Genomic DNA, 26,721 nt, shown 5'->3' on the forward strand with positions numbered 1-26,721 from the left:
GCCTGATATGGGCCTCCGTCTCATGACCTTGAGATCATGACCTGAGCCAAAATCAAGAATCGGAGGCTTAACCAATTGAGCCACCCAGGCGCCAGAGTTGAATAATTTTTAAGTTCTTGCTGTGTACTAGACTTCAGGGCTATGTTCTGCAGAGGCAAAAATGGGTAGAACACTTGCTTTTCTGATGAAAATCTGCTGTCCATTAATTTTTTTCTCTTGGAATGAGGGAGAGAAAACAAGTAGTTTTGTTCTCAATTATAACATTGACATGTTTCATTTTAAGCCTGTTAAATTAAGCAGTCTAGTGGAATTACCATATTAATGTTGTTACTTCAACTTGAGAACCCATGATTGCTTCTTCTATGACCAAAACAAAGTCACAATGATGTGGAACTTAAACTTCACCACCAAGCAAACTTTTTTTTTTTTTTTTGTTATTGCATAATATTCTTGTGTGAATGTTTTTTCACTTAAAATATAAAATAGGTATTCCTCCCACCCTATTTCCTGAACAAGTCTGTGCCAGAAACTTGGTCCAAAGACATTTGGGCAACTGGTACTTAGGAAAAAATTTGAATTTAGAATCCTGGTGAAGGACAGTTCTAAACACTGTAGGAAACTCCTAAAACTTATTAGTAGACTTCAACAAGAGTGACACGCTAGTGCTGCCCTGGGGGAGGGAATACCAGGGTGGTGCCCTGCCAAGAATATTTAAGTCACTCTTGACTCACAATAACCATCACTGACGAGCAGTAACATTTCAGCTGCAATGCCGGATTCCTTAATTTGCAATGTGAGTTAATTATTTTTTAAACTATTAGGCAATGCTGGGATTATTTGAGCAGGTTGATTTAATTAATTTAATCATTTTCCTTTTACCAGTTTATAAAGAGTTAAAGCAAGTAGGTGGGCTCTAAAATCTCAGGACTGAAACAAATTATTAGTTAGTAATTAAACCAAGAAGATTGATATTTCTTGTAATAGGACCGGGTCACTATAGATATGGGGGAAATAGTCTTGTAGTTAATAAAAAATAAATACATCAAGAGAAAGGGAGTCTATTATTTGGCTCTGAAATAATAACACTTAAATAGCTTGTTTTACAAATTATGTGGCTATTTTTCTTCTGCTCTACTAGACCATAATCTATACCAAGACAGTCAATAACTCATTTTTATTGCCTGCAGCATCTGTCCCCATGTAATTCATTCATTCAAACATTCAAACATTTATGGTGTTACCTCTGTGCAGCAGGAAGTCTTCTGGCTCCCAGGATTCAGAGATGTTGAAATGCTTGGCACTATCCTCAAAAAACATTCACAAGATACTTAGAGATATGCATAGAATGTATCTCCCTAATTGTGTCTGATGAGCCCTAGAACAGAGCATAAAGTCAAAAGGAAGAAAAAGACAGGGTTTTATAAAGATGATGGCACTGAAATGTGATCTTGAAGGAAATGGGGAGAGGGTTTCATGGATGGGGGAAAAGGATAATGGGCATTCTAGGCAAAGGCAGCATGAAATGGATGAATAGAATGGAATAAAATTTAGGAAATGCAAGTGAATTTCTGACCAGATTTGAATGGATCTTAAAACGATGCCAAGGAATTTTGACTTCTTATAAGAATAGAATATTTTCATTGTTCTGAGTGACATATGCAAACATGTTTTTTACTCTGTATTAATTTTTTCCTCTCATAACATTTGCTGAAGGGGTGTGATTTACTCTAATTTTTGTAGCAGAGGAAATGAAATATATTAAATCCATGAGGCATACTGTGAACCTTCTATTCCCTGAATTTTTATGCAATGCCTTCATTAAGGAAATTTATTATTGTTTATTATCAATAAATACAATAAATAAATACAATTATACAATAAATACAATTATATGCACTAGCAAAATAAAGGTGGAAGGTTGGACATTTATCTCACCAAAGAGAACAAATAATCTAGAAGAATAATCTTTGGTGATTCTTTTGAAATTTGAAGAAGATGAAAATGAAACCACTATCATTATGCCCAAAGAACTTTTAGATATACCAGTTGGACACCGTAGAGTAGATAGGTAATGTAAACATTAAAGATATACTGCCAATGTTGGACATTTTAAGCATTTTGGTCCCAAAGTTGGGGTGAAGGGAGCCATGAACTTGTAAATATCCAAGTCTTTGTTCTGTGGGGTGAGGACTGATTTGAAAGGCCCTGCAATGAAAGAGGAAATCCTGGGGCTTTTCATGAGAGAGCCATAATTAGGTGATCTGTCTCCAGAAAAGGAAAGTGTTGCTGCCAAGAAGATAGAGCCAGAGACTGGGAGTCAAAAGCCCACTAAAACTGCCAGGGTAAAGCAAGAATGAAAAGGTAAGTTTGAGTAGGCAATGAAGATGGAAGCATTGTGGAACAAATTTGAACTGGCTGGGAAAATTCAAAACTAAGGCCCTAAATACCAGGATCTGCCCAAGTTTTTCTTTCATGTAGGCTCAGATGTGCTACAAGGGAACAAGAGAAGAGTTTAAAATACCTACTACGGAGCTATTAATCTGAGCCACAAAAAGTAATAGGACCAGTAATTCTAATATTAGTGTATTAGTAAGGCTAATAAAAATGGTAATATTAATTAGGCAACTGTATATTTATATCGCAGAGAATAATTTTAGTCACAAAAAATAAGAAGTGTAAAAACACTATTTTTATGATACTACATTTGTCTCTTGAGCTCTCAATATACAAAGAGATAATTCAGTGTTCCCCTCCCCTCTCTCCCTCCACCCCCGGGAGCTGCCTTTTAAAAAAAAAAAAATTAATTCCTGCTTAGAAGAAAAGAAAAGTGTAGGAATAAATGACCAAATGAGTGAGTTTTAATTTTCACAGAAGCTATAGAAATTTGTTGAATTCCTTGGGTCAAAAAGAGTCATAAAGAATATAAGAATGGAGAGAAATTGGTGAAGCCTGAGATGGAGAAACTGGACCTAAAGCTACTACAGAGGCAAAGGTAGAAAGCATTCAGACATGGCCCAATCCAAATTTAAAGCACAGCTTGATTTGCTGCACCTAGCAGTTGCACAGGAGCCTATTCAGTGCCTCCTTGTCATTCACGGACCTACTAGTTGCTGTTGAGTAAGCAGAATATATCATTCATACTAGGATCATTAACCATAGCCAGCTGTTGTATTGGCTTACGGATGGCCCTAGTCAATCCACATATGACTACTCATGAATACAACATAGCTGCCAACAGGAAGAACATTTCTGGAATTATGGGATAGGTAATGCACCTCCAAATATCTACTCCTCTATAAAAGTCATGACAACATTGGCAAAAATTGTCAAAATCAACTTTTTTCAAACCCTGAAATTAAACAAAGAGTTGCAATTTTTTTAAATCAAGAAAGGCAGCTAAATTTTGAAAATATAGCTAATTCTTTGAGAAAAATAAATAGAGATTCAGAGACCTGTGGGACACTATCAAATGTACCAACGTATTCTTGATGGAAGTCCCAGAGAAGAGGCAGCAGAGGGGCAAAAAGCATATTTGCAGAAATCGTGTCTGAAACCTTTCCAAGTTTGGTGAAAACTATTAACATTCATATCCAAGAGGCTTAATAACTCAAACTAAGATAAATCCAAGGAGTTTCACACCTTGATTCATCATAGTCAAACTTTCAGAAGTCAAAAAGAAAGAATAATGAAAGCAGCAAGAGAAAAGTACTCATGATGTATGAGGAGTTCTCAATAATATTTACTGTTGACTTCTCTTCAGAAATCATGAAGACCAGAATAGAGTAGGAGGATGTATTCTAACTGCTAAAAGAAAAAGACATTAACCATACCCAGCAAGACTAGTCCCCAAAAAAGAAATTTAGATATTCTCACATACAGAAATACTGAGACAAGTCATTGCTAGCAGAACTACTCTAAGTGATATACTGAAGCAGTCTTTCATTCTTGAAGTGAAAAGATATTAGGTCGTAACTCAAATGTACATGAAGAAATAACACCAGTAAAGATAATTAAGTATGTAATTGTAGAAGAAAATATAAACATATTTTGTTTCTTTTCTTTTATCATATTTAAAAGGTAACTATGTGAGAGCAATAATTATAATACCATGTTGATGGGCTTGTAATTAATAAGATAGAATTTGAATAACAATAATAGCACAAAAGAAGGGGGAGGTGGGACTACATCAGAGCAAAGTTTTTGTATACTATTGAAATTAATTTTAACTAGATTGTTTTAAGTTGAGATGCTAATTGTAATCACCAGGGAAACTATGAAGAAAATAACTTAAAAAATGTAAAAGAAAACACAAGGGAATTATCATAGTGCAAAATATCTGTTTAACACAACAACAAAGGTAGTAATGATGGAATTAAGGAAGTTTCCTTATACTATCCAGAAATTAACTCAAAAGAGATCAGAAACCTAAATGTAAGAGCTAAAACTATAAAACACACAGTAGAAATATAGCAGTACATCTTCAAGACCTTGAGTTAGGCAAAGGTTTCTTAGATATAACACCAATAGCACAAGTAATAAAAGAAAAAAATAGGTAGATTCGATTTCACTAAATTTTAAATCTTTTTTTGTTTTAAAACTTCTCAAGAATGTAAAAAGACAACTTACATGATGGGAGAAAATATTTACCAATCATAAATCTGATAAAGACGTAGTACCCAGAAAATATAAAGAACTCAACAATAAAACAAAGATAAGAAATAACCCAATTAAAAACAAAGTTTATAAATATACATTTATTGAAAGAAGATATAACCAATTTATAACCAATAAGCACATGAAAAGATGTTAAACTTCAGTTACTGGAAAAATCAAAACTATAATGAAATATTACATTCAATGCAATCCCTATTGAAATATAATTGACATTTTTCACAGAGCTGGAACAAATAATCTTAAAATTTATATGGAACCAGAAAAGACCCTGAATTGCCAGGGGAATGCTGAAAAAGAAAACAAAAGCTGGGGACATCACAATGCCTGACTTCAAGCTATATTACAAAGGTATGATCATCAAGACACCATGGTACTGGCACAAAAACAGACATATTGGTCAATGGACTAGAATAGACAGCCCAGGAATGGACCCTCAACTCTATGGTCAGCTAATCTTTGACAAAGCAGGGAAGAACATTCAATGGAAAAAAGGCAGTCTCTTCAATAAATGGTACCGGGAAAATTGGACAGGCAAATGCAGAAGAAAAAAGCTAGACCATTCTCTTATACCATACACAAAGATAAACTGAAAATGGATGAAAGATCTAAATGTGAGACAGTAATCCATTTAAATCCTAGAGAAGAACACAAACAGCAACCTCTTCAACATTGAACAAAGCAACTTCTTACTAGATACATGTTTAAAGGCTAGGGAAACAAAAGCAAAAATGATCTTTTGAGATTTCATCATGATAAAAACCTTCTGAACAGTAAAGGAAACAATCAACAAAACTGAAAGCTATGGAATGGGAGAAGATATTTGCAAATGACATTACAGATAAAGGGCTGGTATCCAAGATCCATAAAGAACTTCTCAAACTCAACACCCAAAAAACAAATAGTCCAGTCAAAAAATTGGCATAAGACATGAACAGACACTTCTCCAAACAAGACATGAAAATGGCCAATAGACACATATAAAAAAATGCTCCACATCACTTACCATCAGGGAAATACAAATCAAAACCACAATGAGTTACCACCCTATACCAGTCATAATGGCTAAAATTAGCAACACAGGGCACAACAAATGTTGGCAAGGATGTGGAGAAAGGGAACCCTCTTACACTGTTGGTGGGAATGCAAGCTGGTACAGCCACTCTGGAAAACAGTATGGAGGTTCCTTAGAACATTAAAATAGAGCTACCCTATGACCCAGAAATTGCACTACTGGGTATATACCCCAAATATACAGATGTAGTGAAAAGAAGGAGCACATGCACCCCAATATTCATGGCAGCAATGTCCACAATAACCAAACTATGGAAGGAGTCGAGATGTCCTTCAACACGTGAATGGATAAAGAAGATATGGTTCATATATACAATGGAATATTACTCAGCCATCAGAAAGTATGAATATCTACCACTTACATCAACATGGATTGAACTGGAGGGTATTATACTAAGTGAAATAAGTCAATCAGAGAAACAGTTATCATATGGTTTCACTCATATGTGGAACATAAGGAATAGGGCAGAGGACGATATGGGTAGTGGGGGAAACTGAATGGAAGAAATCAGAGAGGGAGACAAACCATACAAGACTCTTGACTCCAGGAAACAAACTGAGGGTTGTGGAAAGGGAGGTGGGTGGGGGGATGGGATAACTGGGTCATGGGCATTAAGAAAGGCAGATGATGTGATGAGCATTGGCTGTTATACTGAACTGATGAGTCACTAAACATTATATAAAAAACTAAAGATGTACTATAACTTGGCTAACTGAATTTAAATAAAATAATATCTGTTGGAATCAATGCCAATAAAGTGACATGTTAAAGTGACATGTTACATAATTGAAAAAAAAGGTATTACTTCACACTCATTAGGATGATTATGACATTCACAAATGTTAGCAAGGATGTGGAAAAATTAACATTCTTATAGATCGTAAAATGGTGAAGCCAGTTTAGAAAATAGGTATTTCTTCAAAAAAGTTAAACATAGAGTTACCATGTGACTCAGCAATGCCACTTCTTGGTGTGTGTGTGTGTACTCAAGAGAACTGAAAACATATATCCACACAAAAACTTGTACACAAATGTTCATAGTAGCACTATTCAGAATAATCAAACAGTAGAAACAACTCAAGTGTCACTAATTGATAAATAGATAAGTAAAATGTACTATATCCATATCTGGGGATATTATTTAGACATAAAATGGAATAAACTACTAACACATGATTCAGCATGAGCAAATCCCAAGAACACTCTAATTGAAAGAATTTTGACACAAAAGGCCAAATATTGTGTGATTCCATTTGTATTGAGATGTCTAGAATAGGCAAATATATAAAGAAGGAAAAGTAGATTAGTAGTTTCCAGGGCCTGGAGGGATAGGAGAATCAGAAGTGAGTGCTAATATGTAAGGGGATATTTTCCTTTTTTTCTTTAGGATGATGAAAATGTTCTAAATTTAGATAGTGGTTATGGTTGTACAACTCTGTGAATATATTAGAAACCACTGGAATTCTATACTTTAAAAGGATGAATTTTATATTATCATAATAAAGATATTATTTAAAAAATAATACCGTGCTAACAAAAGATGGGTTGAGATCAAGAAGTCTAGTCTACATGCACAGTAGCAGAATTAACAAAGGATAGTTTCTTCTTTAACTTTTGGTAAAAGCAATTAAGCTATACATCTACATTGGAGTATGAAGAATAATCAGTGATTCACAATCACTTGTTATGCTTTCCAATATGTGTAGAGATTTTGAAGCAGAATATCTTGATTGTAAATTGTAGTCTAAGGTATTCTGCAGCAATCTGGCTGCAATTCATGTGGATGCAAGGCAAATGAAAAATAATACATTCTTTCTTAATTCTCAACTTATTGCATGTAAAAGCTCTAGAGAGCAACATGAATTACTCTGTTGACAATGATTACAAACAGAAAAAAGCTACCAGCCTTCTCCAAAATAAATACAGTTTGTTTAAGTGTTAGTAGTTGGTTTACTATTTGGTTGAGGTATGGATTCAATAATATCTACTAATTAGAACTATGTATTAAGCAATATAAAATTGACCCAAATTATCTCTGTTGATCACAAAATTTTAAGGTACTTGCATGAAGTAGACAAGAAAACAAATAGTACAAAGTATATTCAGTGAGAAAGATCTCTAGATATGAACACAAGATCATGGGCAAAATGAACATTACAGAGAAATGCTGTCTTCATTTCCTCTCAGTGCTGTCATTGAATCTGTGTTCCCAAGTATCTTAATAAAGTTAGATGTCCTTAAATTGAGAACAGGAAGAAATGCTGGCAATAAAATCCCAACAAGTAAGCAACTCCTAGTGATCCCTAATTAACTCCTGTTGCTTATTTTAAGAATTATTCCAACTCTTATTTATAAAACATTAGATGGAATTCAAAGTTGACTAAATGAAATAGACTTGAACTGACTCTGTATCTACAAGGGATTTTCTTATAATGGTTTAAAAAAGGAATCTTGACTGTTCTTCATTCAAAAACTAAGGAAGTCAGTAAATGAAGCAAGTCTAGTTGTATCCTAATGTTTAAAACACATGTGCAATTATGAATGTACATGTAAGCACACACATGTAGACACATGCACATTCTATCAAATCATTCACAATATGACACTGGTCTATGAAGAAACACACTGAGGTTAAGAATGCTCACCTACTTAAGTTGTATGTGGCTCTTTGCAATATTTTATCCTTTTGCTTCCTTTACTGACTTGACATTATAACTTCATAGGCATCTAAGCAATATTATCTTTCACCATTGTTTGCAAAGCTTTAGTCTCAGGTCATGATCACAGGGTCATGATCACAGGTTTCATGTTCAGCAGGAAGTCTGCCCGAGATTCTCTCTTTCTCTCTCTCTCTGTACCTCCCTGCCACTCTGTCTCACTTTCTCTCTCAAATAAATAAATCTTTTAAAAAAGATTTTTATTTATTTATTTATTTGTCAGAGAGAGAGAGAGAGCACAAGCAGGGAGAGCGGCAGGCAGAGGGAGAAGCAGACTCCTCGCTGAGCAACGAGCCTGATGCAGAACTAGATCCCAGGACCCTGGGATCACGATCTGAGCTGAAGACAGATGTGTAGCCAACTTAGCCATGCAGGTATCCCTCAAATAAACAAATCTTTAAAAAAATTTTATGAGTTATGACCTATCATAAACATTCACCAAGGAAAAAAAAGATCTCAAGTGTCATTTATATGACATTTTATAATTACTGAGAATTGTTCCATTTATTTATTGTTTTTGATTTTCATAATTTCCCCATTAGGAAGGCTGAGTAGGTATCTCTAATTTACTTTTGTTTTCAAGAAATTCAGAGCCATACGATGAATGGAATTGACAAAAGTGATACCTTACCCTGGAGGTTTATTTAAAAAAAATTTTTTTTAAATTTTTAAATTCTGTATGTCCACAATCTGGGAACATTTTTTTTTTTTTAAATCTTATTTATTTATTTGACAGACAGAGATCACAAGTAGGCAGAGAGGCAGGCAGAGAGAGAGGGGGAAGCAGGCTCCCTGCCAAGCAGAGAGCCCGATGCGGGGCTCGATCCCAGGACCCCGAGATCATGACCTGAGCCGAAGGCAGAGGCTTTAACCCACTGAGCCACCCAGGCGCCCCAATCTGGGAACATTTTTAAGAGAATTTTTAGAGAATTTACTTTATGTTAAGTTGGTATTTTAATTCTTGTCTGTTTGTAGTAAATACACACAAAATATTCAAATAAATCTCTGGAACACATCTGTTTCCTGTTCATTGTGCACATCATATTATATGCTTTTGGAATGAAAAGTAGCATTTAAAAACCTCAAGAAATGACAATAGCAGCAGTGATGATGTTTTTCAGCTCTTACTGATAATGTGGGAACTGATTATTTATCTCAAAAGCTTTTTATAAAATAAAGCACACTTTGGAACATATTCAGTTAGAAAATAAACCTTGAAATGATGAACCTTGAAACCAAGAGCGATAAAGAAGCGTTTCAAGAAAGAACTCAGTGATTTTTAAACATGCTAACATTTCCTAAATGCTTGCTCAGTTTCTTTTTTTAACTCTATGGTGCTGTCACAAGTTGATTCCTGTGTGCAATACATATTGTTCTATCATTTAGGTAACACAGGTGGTTGAACACCAGAACTTATTTTTACTTAAATAGTTAAACAGATTTTAAATAGTCATATTTGGGGAAGGTTACTAACTTTTGATTTGGAAAAAAAATTATTATAGTTTGCCTTGGTTCTTAATTTGCTAAATTAATAAATCTTAGTTTAGACCTTAAAAATATAAATGATTTGAAAATTAGAAATTTTTGATGAGAAAACATGTCTAACTTTACTTTATTTGAAATAGAATCTATTTATTATTTAAACATACGTCAGACATCAAGAACCAAAACCAAAACCAAAAACCAAAAAACTGTACTAAGGCACATAAGAAACTGGCTCTTTCTCCTTTCCTCTGCCTTACTTCCATTTCTTACCTCCTTCAAGGGAAGTTTCTGTAGTCTGGTTATTTTCTGTAGAAATCAAGTGTTCCTCATTAGGAATGAGGCCTTTCTGGTCACATATATAAATATATGTATGTATGTATGTATATATGTATATGCATGTATTTATCTCCAATCTGTCCCAATCTCCCAGTATGACCCAGCAGATAATAGAAGTTACAGCCAGCTGGGAGTTCAAATATGATTCACTAGAGGGGCTGTTTTCAAAGATGTAGTTATGGCTGGGGGAACCAGGAAGGCAATAGAACCATGAACTATTCCCACTCCTAGGCCTCCAGGTACAAAGGAAGGAGATGGCATTTTCAAGAGTCTTGAAAGGGAGTGGGTGTCCAATAGAAGCTGTCTTTACAGAAGCCAGTAGTGTGGAGTGGGGATGAGGATAGAACCTAGGGTGAGAGACAGCCAGGAAGGGCAGCAGGAAACATTTACCTTCTCCTTTCTTGTGCTCTCCCCAACATCCTGCCTGAGGCTCCTATTGGCCTAACTCTCTAGAGGGCATGGGGACATGGGTAGTGCCATTGATAGGGTTCGGTCTACCCTGGGACACACAGAAAAGTGGAAAAGGGCAAAGAATGAATCTGGGGATGGGTAGCAAATGGAGAATAACCAACACCATCTCCAGTGTTTCATTTTATTAGTCTGTCTGCCTAACTTGCTAGGTGAGTTGAGCTCTTACAACTTTGTGCTCTTACTTAAGTAAGCATTTCTTCCTCAAAGGCTGGTACAATGATTTATCTGTGGGGCCACCTGACTATAGTAAGCAAGGTCTCCCTTTGTCCCTGCTCTAAAGCCTTAGGCTCCAAATTATTGGTGGTGGTGCTGTGGGGTGATGAATTTTCTAATAGATGCCTCTAATTTTAGGCTTTCCATGTCTCAGAGTTAATTTATGAGGATGAATCAAAGTCAAGGTCATAATCTTGAAGCAGAGTTCCGGGGGGTTCTTATACAGAGTTTGATTTGCTCTGATGGGCTACAGCCCTCTTAGCTAATTTCAATTAGATACGGATTTTGATTATCATATTGGCCCATACCTCGAGACTGATAACAGTTCCTCAGAGGTTCCCAGGGACTTTGGTTGCTGTGCTCAAAGCACCAGTAGGCATATTCCAGTTAGATGAAAACAGAGAGACTAGAAGGGCCCTTGTCCCAAACTCTGAAATATTGTTTCTGTAAAAAAAAATATATTTGAAACCAAATTCAATGTTCAGTCTTGTTTAATACTGGAGGTTCAGACAATATATACTCCTCAATTTTGTGAAAAAGTATACTTGAAATAAACTTTCCTGTGTTACATTTGTGTGCAGCCCTGGTTCTAATTTTATGAAAGAAAACTGCTTGGCTAAAGGCACTGGAATCACCCCTAAAAATGCATCTGATTGATATCATATCATGGAAACATGAACTAATATGAAAATAATTAAGTATTATTAATGAATCTTATTTTTCCATGTTTTAAAGGTTTTAAATTCACTTCTCTAGGAAGTCAGGGAGAACACTGTGGCCAACACATGGAATTAACTGATACATTCTACTGAATGACACCATTAATCCAATGAGACTCTAGAAGAATGAAATAGTTTCAAAATATGATGACGATTATGACCAATACTATGATTGCTATTACTGGAAAAATGTCCTTCTATAGTCTTTCCCTTATATCAAAAATACAGTGATAAAGTTGAAGAGGAAAATACAAGAAGAGAATGCTTTAAAAGAAACTTTGAAATGTACAAATAAAGGGAATAAGGATATTAGATTGTTCTGCTATTGAATGAGCCAATCTTGAGATTCTACTACTCAAAAATGATCTGGTCTATCAAGATTTACATAGGGAAAGATCACAAAATCTCAGCTGAAACCCTCTTGTTTTTAAATTCAGATTTTTATTGGCTCATTTCTCAACACAAACTGTGAGGACTTCTTTTAAGTGCTGGAGTAGGGAAAGGGTTGGGGATATAGAGAGTAAGGGTGGGGACACGTTAGGGGGAGATCTGGTTAGCTCGCAGACAAATCAAAGGAAGTGAGAGAGATCAGTGCCACCTCATGGCCCCACAACCTGCTGTCTCAGCACAAAATACTGGAGAAAACAATGAGTATGTTTTCTAAGCAGCTGAACAAGTGTGGTCATGAAATGTTCACATGCAGGAGTAGGAATCTGGGGCTACCTTTCCAATTGTGAAAAATCTGGAGGTGGGCAAGGAGAATAAAAATCTGTGCTTTTGTTTTATTTTGAGGATGCTGATTAAAAGCTAAATTACTAACAGAAGAACACAGCAGATCAGAGGGTTGGGGCAGAAATCTGGTGTCAGAGAGAGGCTGGTGGTAGAAGGCTTTCTTTGTTTAAATTTAGTTTGCAACTATAATTTAAAACTGGTTATATATCTCAATAAACCCTTTAAACCTATTTATCAGTAGGACCTGTCACATCTGTTAAAAATTCAGGAACTTACAAGAAGTTTCAGAATTTAGCAGAGTATATGAGAAGCTTGGGCTTTAATTTCTCGATTCAGTGGTTTAGTAAATACTTAAGAAGCACCTACTACATGAAAAGCATTATAAACCACTGTAAAAATATTTGTCACTTAATATAAATTTTTCTCTGTTCCAGAACCTTTAATTGAATAAGAGTCTTTCATGCTGTGTGTGTGTCTATGTTTTAGATGTTTTGTTATATAAAAATGGAACAACTTATCAATGTGTTTTGTAAAGATAACTTTTCTAGAAAAAAGCCATGACCTGCTGAAAAACTTTTGGACAGCTACACAGTAACACAAAAAGTCAGCCTTGTAAACAAGGATTTCTGGAAGTTTGATTTATAAGGTCCTCCACCCATTTTCCTGTCACACAGGATACAGTGGCTTTTGTTGAAATGCAATGTGACACTAAGTAACTGGCAGTCACTGAATGTGTTGCTTATTATTTGGATCACTCGATAGAGCTACATTTACAGGGAATCAAATAGCCTTTAATAGATATACTGTATTGATATCAAATAATAAATATAATCAAGCTTTTGTTATTAAACTATTCAAGCATAGAGACTAATATTTCATGCATGTCAAGGATGGCTTTGTTTTTTAAAAATTCTGTACTCATAGTGTAGGTACATATTTAATCACTTCCTATGAATCAGAATTAAGACCTAAGATCCTGTTTTATTTAATCATTGCCTCTTAACATAAGTTCTGCTGTGAGCCGTCATTTAACAGTGGACCTTCTTCAGGGTTGTTGATGGCTTAGTGGGAGTGCAACAATACATTTTTTAAAATTTTTATTTATTTATTTGACAGAAAGAGAGATCCCAAGTAGGCAGAGAGGCAGGCAGAAAGAGAGGAGGAAGCAGGCTCCCTGCTGAGCAGAGAGCCCGACGTGGGGCTCGATTCCAGGACTCTGAGATCATGACCTGAGCCGAAGGCAGAGGCTTTAACCCACTGAGCCACCCAGGTGCCCCCCACTTTTAAAAAAATTTTTATTTATTTATTTGACAGAGAGAGAGATCACAAGTAGGCAGAGAGGCAGGCAGAGAGAGAGGAGGAAGCAGGGCAACAATACATTTTAACCTAATAGCTTACTCAAGTCACATTTGGTTGTTATTTTATAGAATTTTGTATTCAGAACCAAGATTTTACACATTGTTGGTTAATATATCTACTGTATTCTGTATTATGACGGAGTTTTGTTCTTTTGACCATAAATCACTAAAAATTATTAATCATATCTATTCTCCTATTGTTTTTGACTGAGTCCACAATTGTAGGGCAGGTTTGGGTACAGATTTAAGATTATTTAGCTTTATGTGCTATATTCATTAAACACTATTCTATTAGCTAAGTGACTGCTACTCTCAGGTAGGAAGGTTTGCACAGATATCCATCCATTCATTCATTTAATCTTCAGAATTTATTGAGCACCTGTTATATCCCAACTCGTTTTTAGGTAGTAAATAAGAGAGATACAGTCTCTGCCATCATGAACCTTATCATTTGTTGGAAGGAAATAAACAATAAACAATACATGGATATATAAGAAAACATGTCACATAGCAATAAATTTTACACAGATAATTATAATAGACTGGCTACTTTCATTTAGATAGTCAGAAAAGACCTGTCTGAGAAAATGACATTTAATGTGTTTTTTTGAACGAAGACAGCCTTGCGAAGTTCACATAGGTATCACCTGTTTATACGAAAAGCAAAATCAAAAGTAAACTTAAAGCAAATAAAATCTTTTTGTGCCACAAATTTTTCCTTATCCATTCCTGCATGAATATACACATCTCTGACCAAGAAGACTGGTGAGTGTGTGCAGATATGGAACAAAAATGATTATCAGAAAAAAAATACATCCAGAAGTAAGTTGTATTAAAGGTGAGTTATTTGCAGAGGTGGATATAAAGTAAGAATGAGCCATAGCATGAAAACATGGAGGTTGCAGAAAGAGGAAGAACAAGAAAATTAAACAGCACTTTCCTTTCATTTCCCATCTCTCTACACCTTGGGCCTAGAGCTGCAAAGGATCAGTAAAAGGATGCCCTGAGTACCATCAGCTCTCTGTGTAGGGAGAGGGGGGAACTGCTAAGAGATTTAAGTCATTTGCATCCATGGTTAGTAGCATCATTTTATTCAGAATCTAGTACTATATGTTATATTATAAAACAGTAACTTTAAAAAATCAAATTATGTGTATCTAAGAGTTAAACAATCTTTAAACCACAAGAAGAGCAACAATCCAGTTATATCCTGACTCTCTCCCTTCACAATAGATTTTTTTTTTTTTTTTTTTTGGTGGGGGAAAAGTATTAGTACTTACATGAAAATACCAGTTTCTTTTTTTAAACTGTGGCTTCTCTATCTTTTGTATTAGTCTAAATGTGGAGTTCCCAAGCCTTGTTAGGATGCATTTTTTTTTTAATCTCAGATTTGTATCTAAATGGTTCTTTATAGGGCGCCTGGGTGGCTCAGTGGGTTAAGCCGCTGCCTTCAGCTCAGGTCATGATCTCAGGGTCCTGGGATCAAGTCCCGCATTGGGCTCTCTGCTCAGCAGGGAGCCTGCTTCTCCCCCGCCGCCTCCTCTCTGCCTGCCTCTCTGCCTACTTGTGATCTCTCTCTGTCAAATAAATAAATAAAATCTTTAAATAAATAAATACATAAATAAATAAATGGTTCTTTATAATTAGACAAAATAAAATTGTGTGAACAAATTTGATTATTACATGAAATGCCTAAGACTCATTTAGGAAAATCTATGAACAAACTTGTTTCTAATTTCTTGTCTGTGGTACAAAAACTGAAGCTGCAGAAAAATTAACCAGGTAAAGTTGGGTTATGCTCAGAGTTTAGCGTCATGCCAGACAGAATTCAAAACAATAATGCGAAATGTTCACAGACGCAAGAATATGTCCAGCATATGAAGTCCCAGACCAAGCTTGAAGCCCCAGGCAGGTCGGGAGCACCAGCCCCCCAGTACTGACCTGCACCCGCCTGTCTGGCCTCAGGGCTCTGGAGAGGCAGGAAATCCTGGCTGGGGACACCACTCCCCAGGAGACTGCCAAACCTGGGCCCCACTGGATTGCACTTTGAACCCATGGGGGTGGGGAGCTGGCAATTTGGAAAGACAGGATTTGAGGATTCTGCCATAGGAGTGTAGAAATCATCACATGTCCCCCAGGTGGGAAGGGCTTCCCCCAGGATTAGGTGTGACCAGAGGGAAAAGAAGTGCCGATAATCCACCAGCTGCCCAGGGGGGGTTGGGCTTGATTCCCACAGCCTTCTTCTGATTCCCAGTTAGGGCCCCACGTGCCCCTCCTCACCTGGAAGTGCCAATGCATTGCCCTGGGGACTAAAGAGAAGAGGGTGACTACCCTGTGAACTTGGAGTGGAGAGCGCTGTGTCAAGGAGGGAGCCTGAAAGGGGCGTTGTGGCCCAGTGACAAAATAATTGGACCCTGATGTCCCCAACCTTGCTGCTGTCTCCCCTCAGTTTTCCTTTGTAAATGCCCCTCCCCCATCTGCTGCCTTCATATCAAAGGTTTTTGAGTTTAATTTTTTATTTCGGTCTTATTTTTCCTCCCCTCCCCGCATTTTTTGTCCTTGTTTCTTGTTTTATTTTTCTACTGTCATAACTTTCTGTTTGTGTGTGGGGGGGGGCGGGGTTCATTAGTGCCTCCTTTGCCCATGGTGAAACAGGGACTCATGTCCTGTCTGTTTCCCAGAACAGTGTCTTGGTCACACCACAACTCCCAGGCACTTTCCTGCCCCCGAGTAGCCCCAAGCTGTGTCCATGAGAGAGTGTGTGTTTTGAGGGGGGAAGGTGGTGGTGGAAACCAGAGACAGACACCGCTGCTTGGAGAGTCTCTTAAATTATACTTATAACAACTTTTTTTGTATAAATAAAGGAAAATGGGAAAAATATGTTTGGTCTTTAGAAATGGGAGTGTGGAATTCATTAATATTTTGAGAATGTGTGGGTTCAATTTAAAAGGTCTGTTTATGAGGATTACCTTTAATCTAGCCTCCCCTAGAAAAAAGGGGGACAGGAAAAACGTTGCATTATCTTGAACAGAAAAAACAAATCTTGTGATACTCCATTTTAAGACTGTGTTACACCAAGAGTGATAGGTAGCAGAGCATCTTGGTGTGCTTTTATTGAACATCTTCATGTTTCATTGTTGAAATTATCAATCTGTTTTCAGGAAATATTTACTTTAATAACCTTTATTATGCCCCGTATGGAAAAATAAATCTATGCAAATCAGACAATAAATAAATATTATAAAAATTAGAAAATAAGTATACAAATTAGACAGTAAATAAAAACAATGGTCTTGCCATTAAGTGAATGTTTAGAGCCTTTAAAATGGATTTTGATGCCTATATGTATATAGGGATATTCATAAAACTGTGACCATGCTACTATGCATACCATGTTCTTTTTTTTTTTTTAAGATTTTATTTATTTATTTGACAAAGATCACAAGTAGGCAGAGAGGCAGGCAGAGAGAGAGGAGGAAGCAGGCTCCCTGCTGAGTAGAGAGCCCGATGCGGGGCTCAATCCCAGAACCCTGGGATCATGACCTGAGCCGAAGGCAGAGGCTTTAACCCACTGAGCCACCCAGGCGCCCCCATACCATGTTCCTGTAATCTGTTTTTTCTTATGTAATTTAACTATGTAATCTCTTTTTTTATGAACATATTTTCATACCATTGAATATACTGAAATCATCATTTTTAATTAAATGCATTATAGGGGTGCATGGGTGGCTCTGTGGGATAAGTGTCTGACTTCTGGTTTTAGCTCAGGTCATGGTCTCCGGGTCATGAGATCCAGCCCAGTGTCAGGTTCCTCGCTCAGCATAGTCTACTTGATTCTCTTCCTCTCCCTCTGCCCTTCCCCCTGCTCTCTCTCTCAAATAAATAAATAAAGTCTTTAAAAATTACTACATTTTATTGCCTGAAATGAAATACACATCCAATCACTTAAGTCATTGTCAATTTTTATTAAAAATAATGTTTTAGGGGCGCCTGGGTGGCTCAGTGGGTTAAAGCCTCTGCCTTTGGCTCAGGTCATGATTCCAGGGTCCTGGGATGGAGCCCCGCATCGGGCTCTCTGCTCAGCAGGGAGCCTGCTTCCTCCTGCCTCTCTGCCTCTGTCTGTTAAATAAATAAAATCTTAAAAAAAAATAATGTTTTAATGGACCTAATCAGGGTCCATTAATAAAATTACACATAAAAGTACAATAAAAGTACACATGATGGAAACTCAATGCAGTCCAGAACGTCAGTAAAAACATCTCAGAAGCTTAAACTTCTAAGCTGACATATGAAAGCTGAGAACTGAGAAAACCATCTGTAAATGATGAAGAAAGATACAGCCTAGGTTAGACATCCTTTCTCTTTATTCTTAATGTTTTTTAATCATTAAATTAGTAGAATATTCTTTAAATGCTTTCTTGTTCTCCTTGTCCTTCAAAATTCAGAAATAAGTTATTTTACTCTTTTCTCTCTTTTTCTCTCTGCCATATTAAAAAAATGTAGTTATTTTTATAGGTACAATAAAAATGGTCTTCCTTTTCTTAGGATATAACTGAACAAACTAATTATACAACCGGATTGCTTACATTTTCTTGAGTCCCATATATGGGAACAGTCTCATTTACTAAGGCACAGCAAGTTCATTCTTAATGAACAAGGATTATACTTCATTTGTGGAATCAATGCCTATAAAACCCTATCAGAAAACTGGTCAGATATCTGTTCTATGGCTGACAAAGTTAGCCATAGAGGTGATAAATGAGATCACTTCCTATCAGCCTAGGAACCCTGCAGATTTGGGGTATCTTGAAAACAGAAGTCAATTGACATTTGCCTCATATTTTCTCTTTAGAATCTTAAAGTCCATTCCCAAGTCTTCTCCACAGAACCTCAAGAAGTGACTGTGGATTATAGGAATTATAAACTATGCCCCTTGAGCTGGGCATAGTAGTTAGGAGAACCCAAGCAATATCAAAGACCAAAAGATAAAATAGTAAAGAAACTCACAAGATGAAAATTAAACATTTTGATTTAAGCTAGAGACAGGAAAAATAGTAAAGATTAAGTAAGGATCCAACATAGAAGATAAATTTTTACATCATAACACAGTTGTGAAAAGGGCCATGTCATGAGCCAGAGAAAATACAGAGAAATCAGAATTCCTAGATCACACATAGCAAGATACCAGTTAAGTTGGTTTTAAAATAGCGTTTCTTCTGTCACTTTAGTCATGAGTCAAGTTGGGATTGTGGGCAAAGTTGTATTAATATTTGTTTTTTTTAGGTTGCTTAGGATTTTATCAACTGGCTTTGTGTAGGTTATAGGAAATTGCCAGCATATGAGGTATCTCTTTTGTCTGTTGCTTCTATTTTGGGTGAGGTTAGGTAAGTGACATTATACTGTGGCAAATAAGAATTGCAGCATGCAAGAAACTGGTCCACAAAAGCTAGTGGGAAATAAGAGGAGCTAGAGGTTGGAAAGAAATATTCTAAGGCAGATCAACTGTGGCCAACTGACTCCCTGTGCAGAATAAAAAATTTAGCAGTATTTTAAGAACAGTATAATGAAATATTTGCCAGCAAAAAGCTAACAGCTTTGATAAAAAAAGATGATGATGAAAAGAGATGATGGAAATATGTGACAAAAGAGACCAAAGAAACGTTGATAGGTTTATTCACGTCCAAAAGCATGTTAGTATGCCTAGTGTCCACATTCATCAGGCAAGTATTGATATGAGTTTTCCAAGTTGGGTTCAAGTCATGACATGACAAAGAAAATTACCAATGTCATAGTTTTTATAGTCCTGGCCATACCTTTACAGTGTATGGAGGAATTACAAGCAAAATATGGACAATTTACCTTTTTTTTTATTTTATTATTATTATTTTTTTTGCGTAGTGGGTTGGATAGGAGGTGAAAATGTGTTGGAGGTGAAAATGTGTTGGATAGGAGATGAAGAGAATTTAAAGTATATGTTGTGTCATGGAATTTTTGGAGCTAAGGAGATTTGTAAGAATCAACTTGTCAGATCCCTTAGGGATCATGGTATGGTAGTTTCTTAACTTATATTAGAAGATAACAACACAAATTGAACTTAATCATAAGGAAACACCAAACAAGATAGACAAATTGACTTTCTTTAAGGAAGCAGAATATTCAGATTCAAACCAGACTTGTGAGTTGAGTAAATGGAGATTGATTTTTTTAACCTGCCCTAAGTTTCCTAGAGTCATAGATTACACAGATTTGCAGATACGTTGTTGTAAATTAAGGTCCATTACCAGAGGAAGTTCTTAAGTTACAATAACATGAAACACACTTAAAGTTTTGGCAGAAATCCTTGGAAGATAAACCTCAAGGTCTTTCTAGATAATCACAAATCTGGTGTACCTACATGCCTCAATGTCCAAAGTAACTGATGAAACCGTAAGTGACCTTCTCTCCACAAGCTGACACAGAAAACCTAGAATTCTGGAGATGTGTATATAAATCTTATAACTAGTAAAATTTAAAATAAAATAAAACTAGTGAAATATTTAGCTCTGTGACCAAACTGGGCAGACACAACATAAACTATTATAATACACCTGAACATCACCATGGATGATGTTAACCTAGATTTAGAATTGGGATGAGCCCCGAAAAAAAGTTATTCAACCGTTCTTTAAATGCCAATACTATGTTCTCACTACTTGATGAAAATTGACCAGTTAGTAGTACTAGGTCAATTAAGAAAAATACCTTCTGAATTTGAAAAATTGATTAAACCATTTTTGGGTTACTTTGGCCTGTTTTGCTCATTTATTGAGTTATATTTTAACACCGTTATCATTAAAGGACTCGTGAAGCTTACTCTTCTGGTCATAGGATGTGCTGTAGAAAACTACATGGAACAAGGGACCATTGAGTAAATGAGGCTCTATTGATTATAACAACGTAATCTAATTCAGCATAATACTTTTATTCAGAAAGAAAACAATCACCGGGCCAGAGGGGCAGGTTTAGGGAATATTAATACTGTTTCTTAAGGGCCCACATGGTCTCATCTTACCTCTCAGTTTCTCTCTGGCTGTCTCTTCAATTCTTATTATTATCTGGCCAATCTCATACAAATTTAGAAATTGAAATTTTACAAATATAAAATTAAAAATCTTTTAAAAACCGAACATTGAGGGGCGCCTGGGTGGCTCAGTGGGTTAAGCCTCTGCCTTCGGTTTGGGTCATGATCTCAGGGTCCTGGGATCGAGCCCCACATCGGGCTCTCTGCTCGGCAGGGAGCCTACTTCCTCCCCTCTCTGCCTGCTGCTCTGCCTACTTGTAATCTATCTCTCTCTTTCTCTCTCTCTCTGTTAAATAAATTAAATCTTTTAAAAAAACAAAACAAACAAACAAACAAACAAACAAAAAACTGAACATCTGAAAGAGAGCATGTCTGGTTGTTTTAGTGAAAAGCCAGACTACTTCATTGCTCAGAGGCTAATCTACGTTGCAGTGCTCTTGGGCTAAGTACCCAGGAATGTCCCCAAGAATGACTACTTCTCTGCAAATGACAGCTTAGAGCTATTTTATTGAACATGTAGTTTATGGATGTTTGTGTGTGTTTATGAGATGGGTTAGTGGTGACCAAGGAAGTTTCTGAGACATTAGGCATGACACATATGTCTACTATGGGTTAGCAGCCTTAGTAATAAATATTCTTCAGAAGAAAAAACAAACAGGAAGCTAGTGGGTTTCAGTTACTATCTATGAAGTGAGTTAGTAATCATGACTATAAAACAGAAATCACAAACTCAAAGAAGGCCATGGACTGGAGTATGGAAGAAATCCATCTTAAGTTGTTTTCCCACAGGTACACATCATGTGCGTATTAAAACATACAGGAACACTCTTCATTTCTTCCAAATAAATGTGATTCTTCTAATTTTCTTCCTTGAATTCATTACATCTCATTTTTGTTCTCATTTTTGATGGTGACATGGGGACAGAAATATTTTGCTATAATAACATAAAAATGCAGATCGAATTAGATGATAAATGAAAGTTGACATGTGTTAGTGAAAGGGTGGAGAGAACTGGGGTGAACAGGAAACTTGAGTTTGTATAAAGGGATTCATGCTGTATAGATTTCATAATTATTATTCAAGAATATGGGCTTAGTGTAGCAATGTCTTCCAGTGTTTTAAAAGAAGTTAGAAATTCAGAATATTTTGAGATTAGAAATCATCTAATTTTTATATGTTGGCTTCCTCCTCTCCCCCTTTCAATTCTTCAGTGGAAATTCTTCAAGGAAAACCTATTTGGGGGCTGGAAACCACCCTTAGGTCTCCAGCTTGTTTCCATGCCTGGAAGAAGATGAGGTAAAGATTTCCCTTTCTTTTCATTTTTAAGTAGTTTAGTAACTCTCTCTCTCTCTCTCTCTCTCTCTCTCTCTCTCTTAAATAGTGATTAGAAAAATGGGCTTGTTTGGGGATGGAAAGGGAGTTGGGTGCCAGGGAACCTCCACTCTACTCAACAGATTTTTGGGTAGATATTCTCCACATAATAAAGTAAATTTTGAGAACTAAAAAAAAAAAAAAAAAGTGGTTTGAATCCTTGAGAGTCGGAATTAAGAAGAAAGAGATAAGCAGAAAAGACTTACAAAATATCTATTTTTGTTACTAACTACGTGACTTTGGGCAAGTCATTTCTCTTGTGTGTAAATTGTTTGAAACTGTGGAATTTAAGTGCTAGGCTAGAACGCAAGTTCTCAAACTTGCTTGACATTAGAGAATCAGCAATTAAAATTCTGTTTGATTTTTATTATTTTTAAGGAGAGATTGTACTAGTGGAAAATCTGGTTAGATAGAAGCAAAATATAATCACAACCATTTGCATGTGGCCATAATAAATAAAGCTGTTGTAATAACTATTTCTGGGTTATTATATTTTTATCTATTTGCTTCTTGCTTATTCACTTTTGACATCTGTTGGTACTTGTTAGTTGGTAAGGGACTGTGGTGCCAATATCTTAAGAGAAATCATAAGAAAAAATTTAATTGAGAATATTATCTCTATCAACTTCCTGTTTCTGCAAATTAGGAGAAAATATTGCATTATTCAATTTTGTGGTGGGAAATCTTGGTCAAGTCATTGTGGGAACATACTTTTGGACATTAGAGTAGGTTCCCTAAGGCCTCTTCCAGCTGTAATATTCCATGCATCTACATTTTTTGAATATGGCCAAGTAGGATCTTAGTTGGAGAGAAATTTTTTTAAAAATGAAATATAGCTGTGGGCTACTTTCTGCTAATTGAAACTGAGAAAACAGACATTGGAAGACAAGTGAAATAGTTTAAATGCGTGCAAACGGTATTCCAACAATAAACTTTTAGGGGTTTGTCAAATTTGTCTGTAATCAAATCTCGATCTGAAAAGCTTCATTAACTCATTTTATTAATTTCTTTCTGGACCTACGGGCCACTAAGACATTTTCTACATGCTGGAGATATAGCAATGAACAAAACTGAAGATAATTCCTTTCTTAAGGAAGCTACATTAATGGAAAAAATATGAAATAAATATATGTTCAAAATAGTGTATGAGACAGTGATAAATTTTATGGAGAAAAATGAAGCATAAGTAGAGAAAAAAGTGCATAGTAGGGGCTGTAGTGAGGAGAGAGAATTTAACATAAGGTAATCAGGAGAGGCTTCACTGTGAAGATGACTTTTGAGCAAAGATGGGAAGAAGGTCTGTGTGGGAATCCATGGTAAGAAAGTTAGAGCACAAGAGCCATGAGCAGTAGTTTCCCTGCGATGTTTAGAAATCCTGTCTGTTTAGAGTAGACTGACTGAGGCTGAGAGCACTAAAAGATGAAATCAAGTAATGTAAGGACTTACAGGCCATTTAGAAAATTTGGCTTTTATTTAGAGATGAAAGCCAGTGGAGGATTTTGAGTACAGTGGCATCATCTGACCTTTTTTTTTTTTTTTTTTAATATATGTTTTTCTGAGATGAGAGTAAAACAGGGCAAGAGTGGAAGGGAAATGAGTGGTGACATCAGGCAACTACAATAATCTGGCTGTGAGAGGACGGTGGCTCTGACCAATATGGATGTGATGAGAGGTGGTTAAATTCTGGATATGTTTTAAAGATAGAGCCAGTAGCATTTGCTGAAGAGATCAGACGTGTGGTGTGAGAGAAAGAGAGGAGTCAAGTATGACTCCAAAGTCATCAAAGACAAGCTCTTCCTTATTTGCAAATATTCCTATCTGAAACCCAACAGCTTGTGATCAAAATAAGTACATTTCTTAAAGTTTATTGTCAATTGCTCATTTTCTTCCCTCCTTTCGGAGGATGCTGAGGTTATTAAAGCTGGGACTGGGACACATATCAAGATCATATACAACCTGTTGTCTTGCAAAGGGGCTATTGACTCTTAAATCCCAGTACACTCATTTGGTCCAAAATATTCTCTCTGCTTTGTACTATCCTTACATAGGATTTTCCATCTGGTCCACTGAACTCATCCATCAGTACTTCTACCAACTGGTATGTTTTATGCTCCTGGGTCCAATGCTTGTCATTCTCTTTGTCACTAAGTCATTGTTTCTAGTTATTAGGACAGCATTTTATTGAGAGCAAGTCTACCAACACCCAGGGCATGGGTGATGGTGGGAATTGGCTCTGTGAGGAATGAACAGGTAAAGCCCTACATGCTTAACAATGTTAGGTATTTATTATTATTGTTACTAATTGCTATTATTATTACAGATATTTCTTCAAGTAGTATATTCCTGTTCTGTAGACCTCCACTGCTCATTGTGGTAGCCACTGTTCATTTATATGTAGCTGTATAAATTTAAAGTTAATTAAAATTAAATAAAATTAAAAATTCAGTTCCTTAGTCCCAGCCATATTTAAATTATTCCTTGTATGGCTAGTGGCTATTGTATTGGACAATGCAGAATGGGGAAATTTACATTATTATAGACAATTCTATTGGTGAGTACAGTTTTAGAGAATGCTTCCTATCTTACTACTGATTACAGAGGAGAGGAAGTGGGTAGGATGTCACTATACCATCCAGATGAGTGTTGCCATAGGTGATTTGTCCTTCCCAACCTACTTGGATATATTTGGGGATTGTTTATCCTGATGAGTATGTCTTAGGCCTCTAAGGGCTTTCAGATTATCTTTGTTCCTTGAGACATCTTTTAGAGGCAATGAGTACAGTTATAAAATTATTTGCATATATTTACCCTGGAAATCAAGAACCTCTTACCACAACCCTTTGAGGTATTTGTACATGAAGTACAAATTTTTGGCTTGGTGCAACTCTTAGAATTTTTTGAATGACCTTTGCTTGAACTTAAAAAGTTAATGTACATTTTAAAGGCAAAGAATCCCACATGTTTTTGTTTATTTATGCTTGTTTTTCCAGCTTCTGGTTTGAAGAGGACTTGTGTCTGAAAAATCTCTGGGGATTTTCAAATAAGGATTAACATTAATTTTCCCTCCAAAGTAGGAAGTTAGGTTTGGTCATGGGTAACTGATCCCAAAATCTCAAATATTTTAATTTGCCTTTAAAGCTCAGATTTATCAGTTCAGAATGGGTGTCAAACTTGGCAGGAGATATTCTTTCATTCATGGGACTTACTCTATTAATGAATTCTTTTCAAAAGAATCAATCAGGGTTGGATGATTTACATTAAAAACATCTAATTGTGAATTATAATGCAACCTGGAAACCATACACACAGTTGAGACTCTTTACAAAGGAGTTAGTGGAACTGGACAAACCTGCTGCCAGTTATCTTTTTGGAGATGTTGTACTGAACTGATGAAACTGCAAGCCAGTGTCAACCCACTTTAGGATAACATCTGAAACCCTCCAGAACTTTGTTAAGTAGCCCAGTTAGATAGTCATTGCTGGCACAGTGCATCTCATTAACCTTACTCTGGCCACAGTTGATAGGCCTAAAAGTTGGCTAATAATCTGTGAGATATCTGGGTATATAGCATAGACCCCTTTACTAGATGATCTTGGGCCAAGAATACCAGATCCAAATATAGTAATAAAAATATTGGGGAGGGTATGTGCTATGGTGAGCACTGTGAATTGTGTTAAGACTGCTGAATCACAGACCTGTACCCCTGAAACAAATAATATATGTTAATAAAAACAAAGTAAAAAATAAAATATTATATTTGGAAAAAAAATAAGTTATACTATACATTGCGATCGGACTTATACCAAGTACTATGCCAAAGGTTTAACAAAGTTATACCTAATGTGTACAACAACTCTTCATGATAAAGATTAATATACCATATTTAGCTGAGTAAACTGAAGCTCAGTTTGCTGGAAATAATGCCTAGAAGCAGGATCACATAGAATTTTCCGACTCCAATGCCAGATCTCCTTTTAGTAGATTATACTGTTTTCTCCTTTCTCTTTGAGTTTGAATTTAAAACCTATACAAAGTGTTATTTGGATAATAGCAAAGGAGACAGAAACAGAAACAAGGTAGATCTGAGTCATCATAACTGGAGAGCAAACAGTCTGTTGCAGAGGTGAAGAAGCTAATAGGGTAGCTGGAAGAGTTTTAGTCACCGTAAAGCCTGGTTGTAGATATATAGCAGTATCCTGGATATGTCCTCCAGTATATCTGGCCATAGACCATTGAAAGCATCCCCTTTTGATAAATCCATTCACTGGGGGAATATTGCTGCTGGGCCTTTAAAACTGAAATCTCCTACCTGTTTAAAAATCATCCTTCATTGTACTATTGTGAGTTCTAACTTAAATGCTCAAAGCAAAATTGTCTAGAACACCGATCCGTAGTAAGGTCTAAACAGAGTTTAGGGTGTTAGCACTCTTCTATTACCTTCTTTGTATTTATTTGTACTTAAAAATAAGTTGGAGTTTTTTAATGTTTATCCTATTCCAACACACTGTTGTT

At 36.1% G+C, this 26,721-nt stretch overlaps 1 long non-coding RNA gene across 1 annotated transcript in view; it reads left to right on the forward strand.

Annotated features, from left to right (window-relative positions):
- LOC308343872 overlaps window positions 1-26,721 on the forward strand; it is a 45,683-nt gene that overhangs the window by 4,313 nt on the left and 14,649 nt on the right. Inside the window, exon 3 of the long non-coding RNA XR_013966915.1 lies at window positions 22,050-22,134. This is a non-coding gene — a long non-coding RNA (uncharacterized lncRNA). The remainder of the gene's footprint in view (window positions 1-22,049; window positions 22,135-26,721) is intronic.

Source organism: Martes martes (assembly GCF_963455335.1).
Source record: "Martes martes genome assembly, chromosome: 5".
Lineage (NCBI taxonomy): Eukaryota > Metazoa > Chordata > Mammalia > Carnivora > Mustelidae > Martes > Martes martes.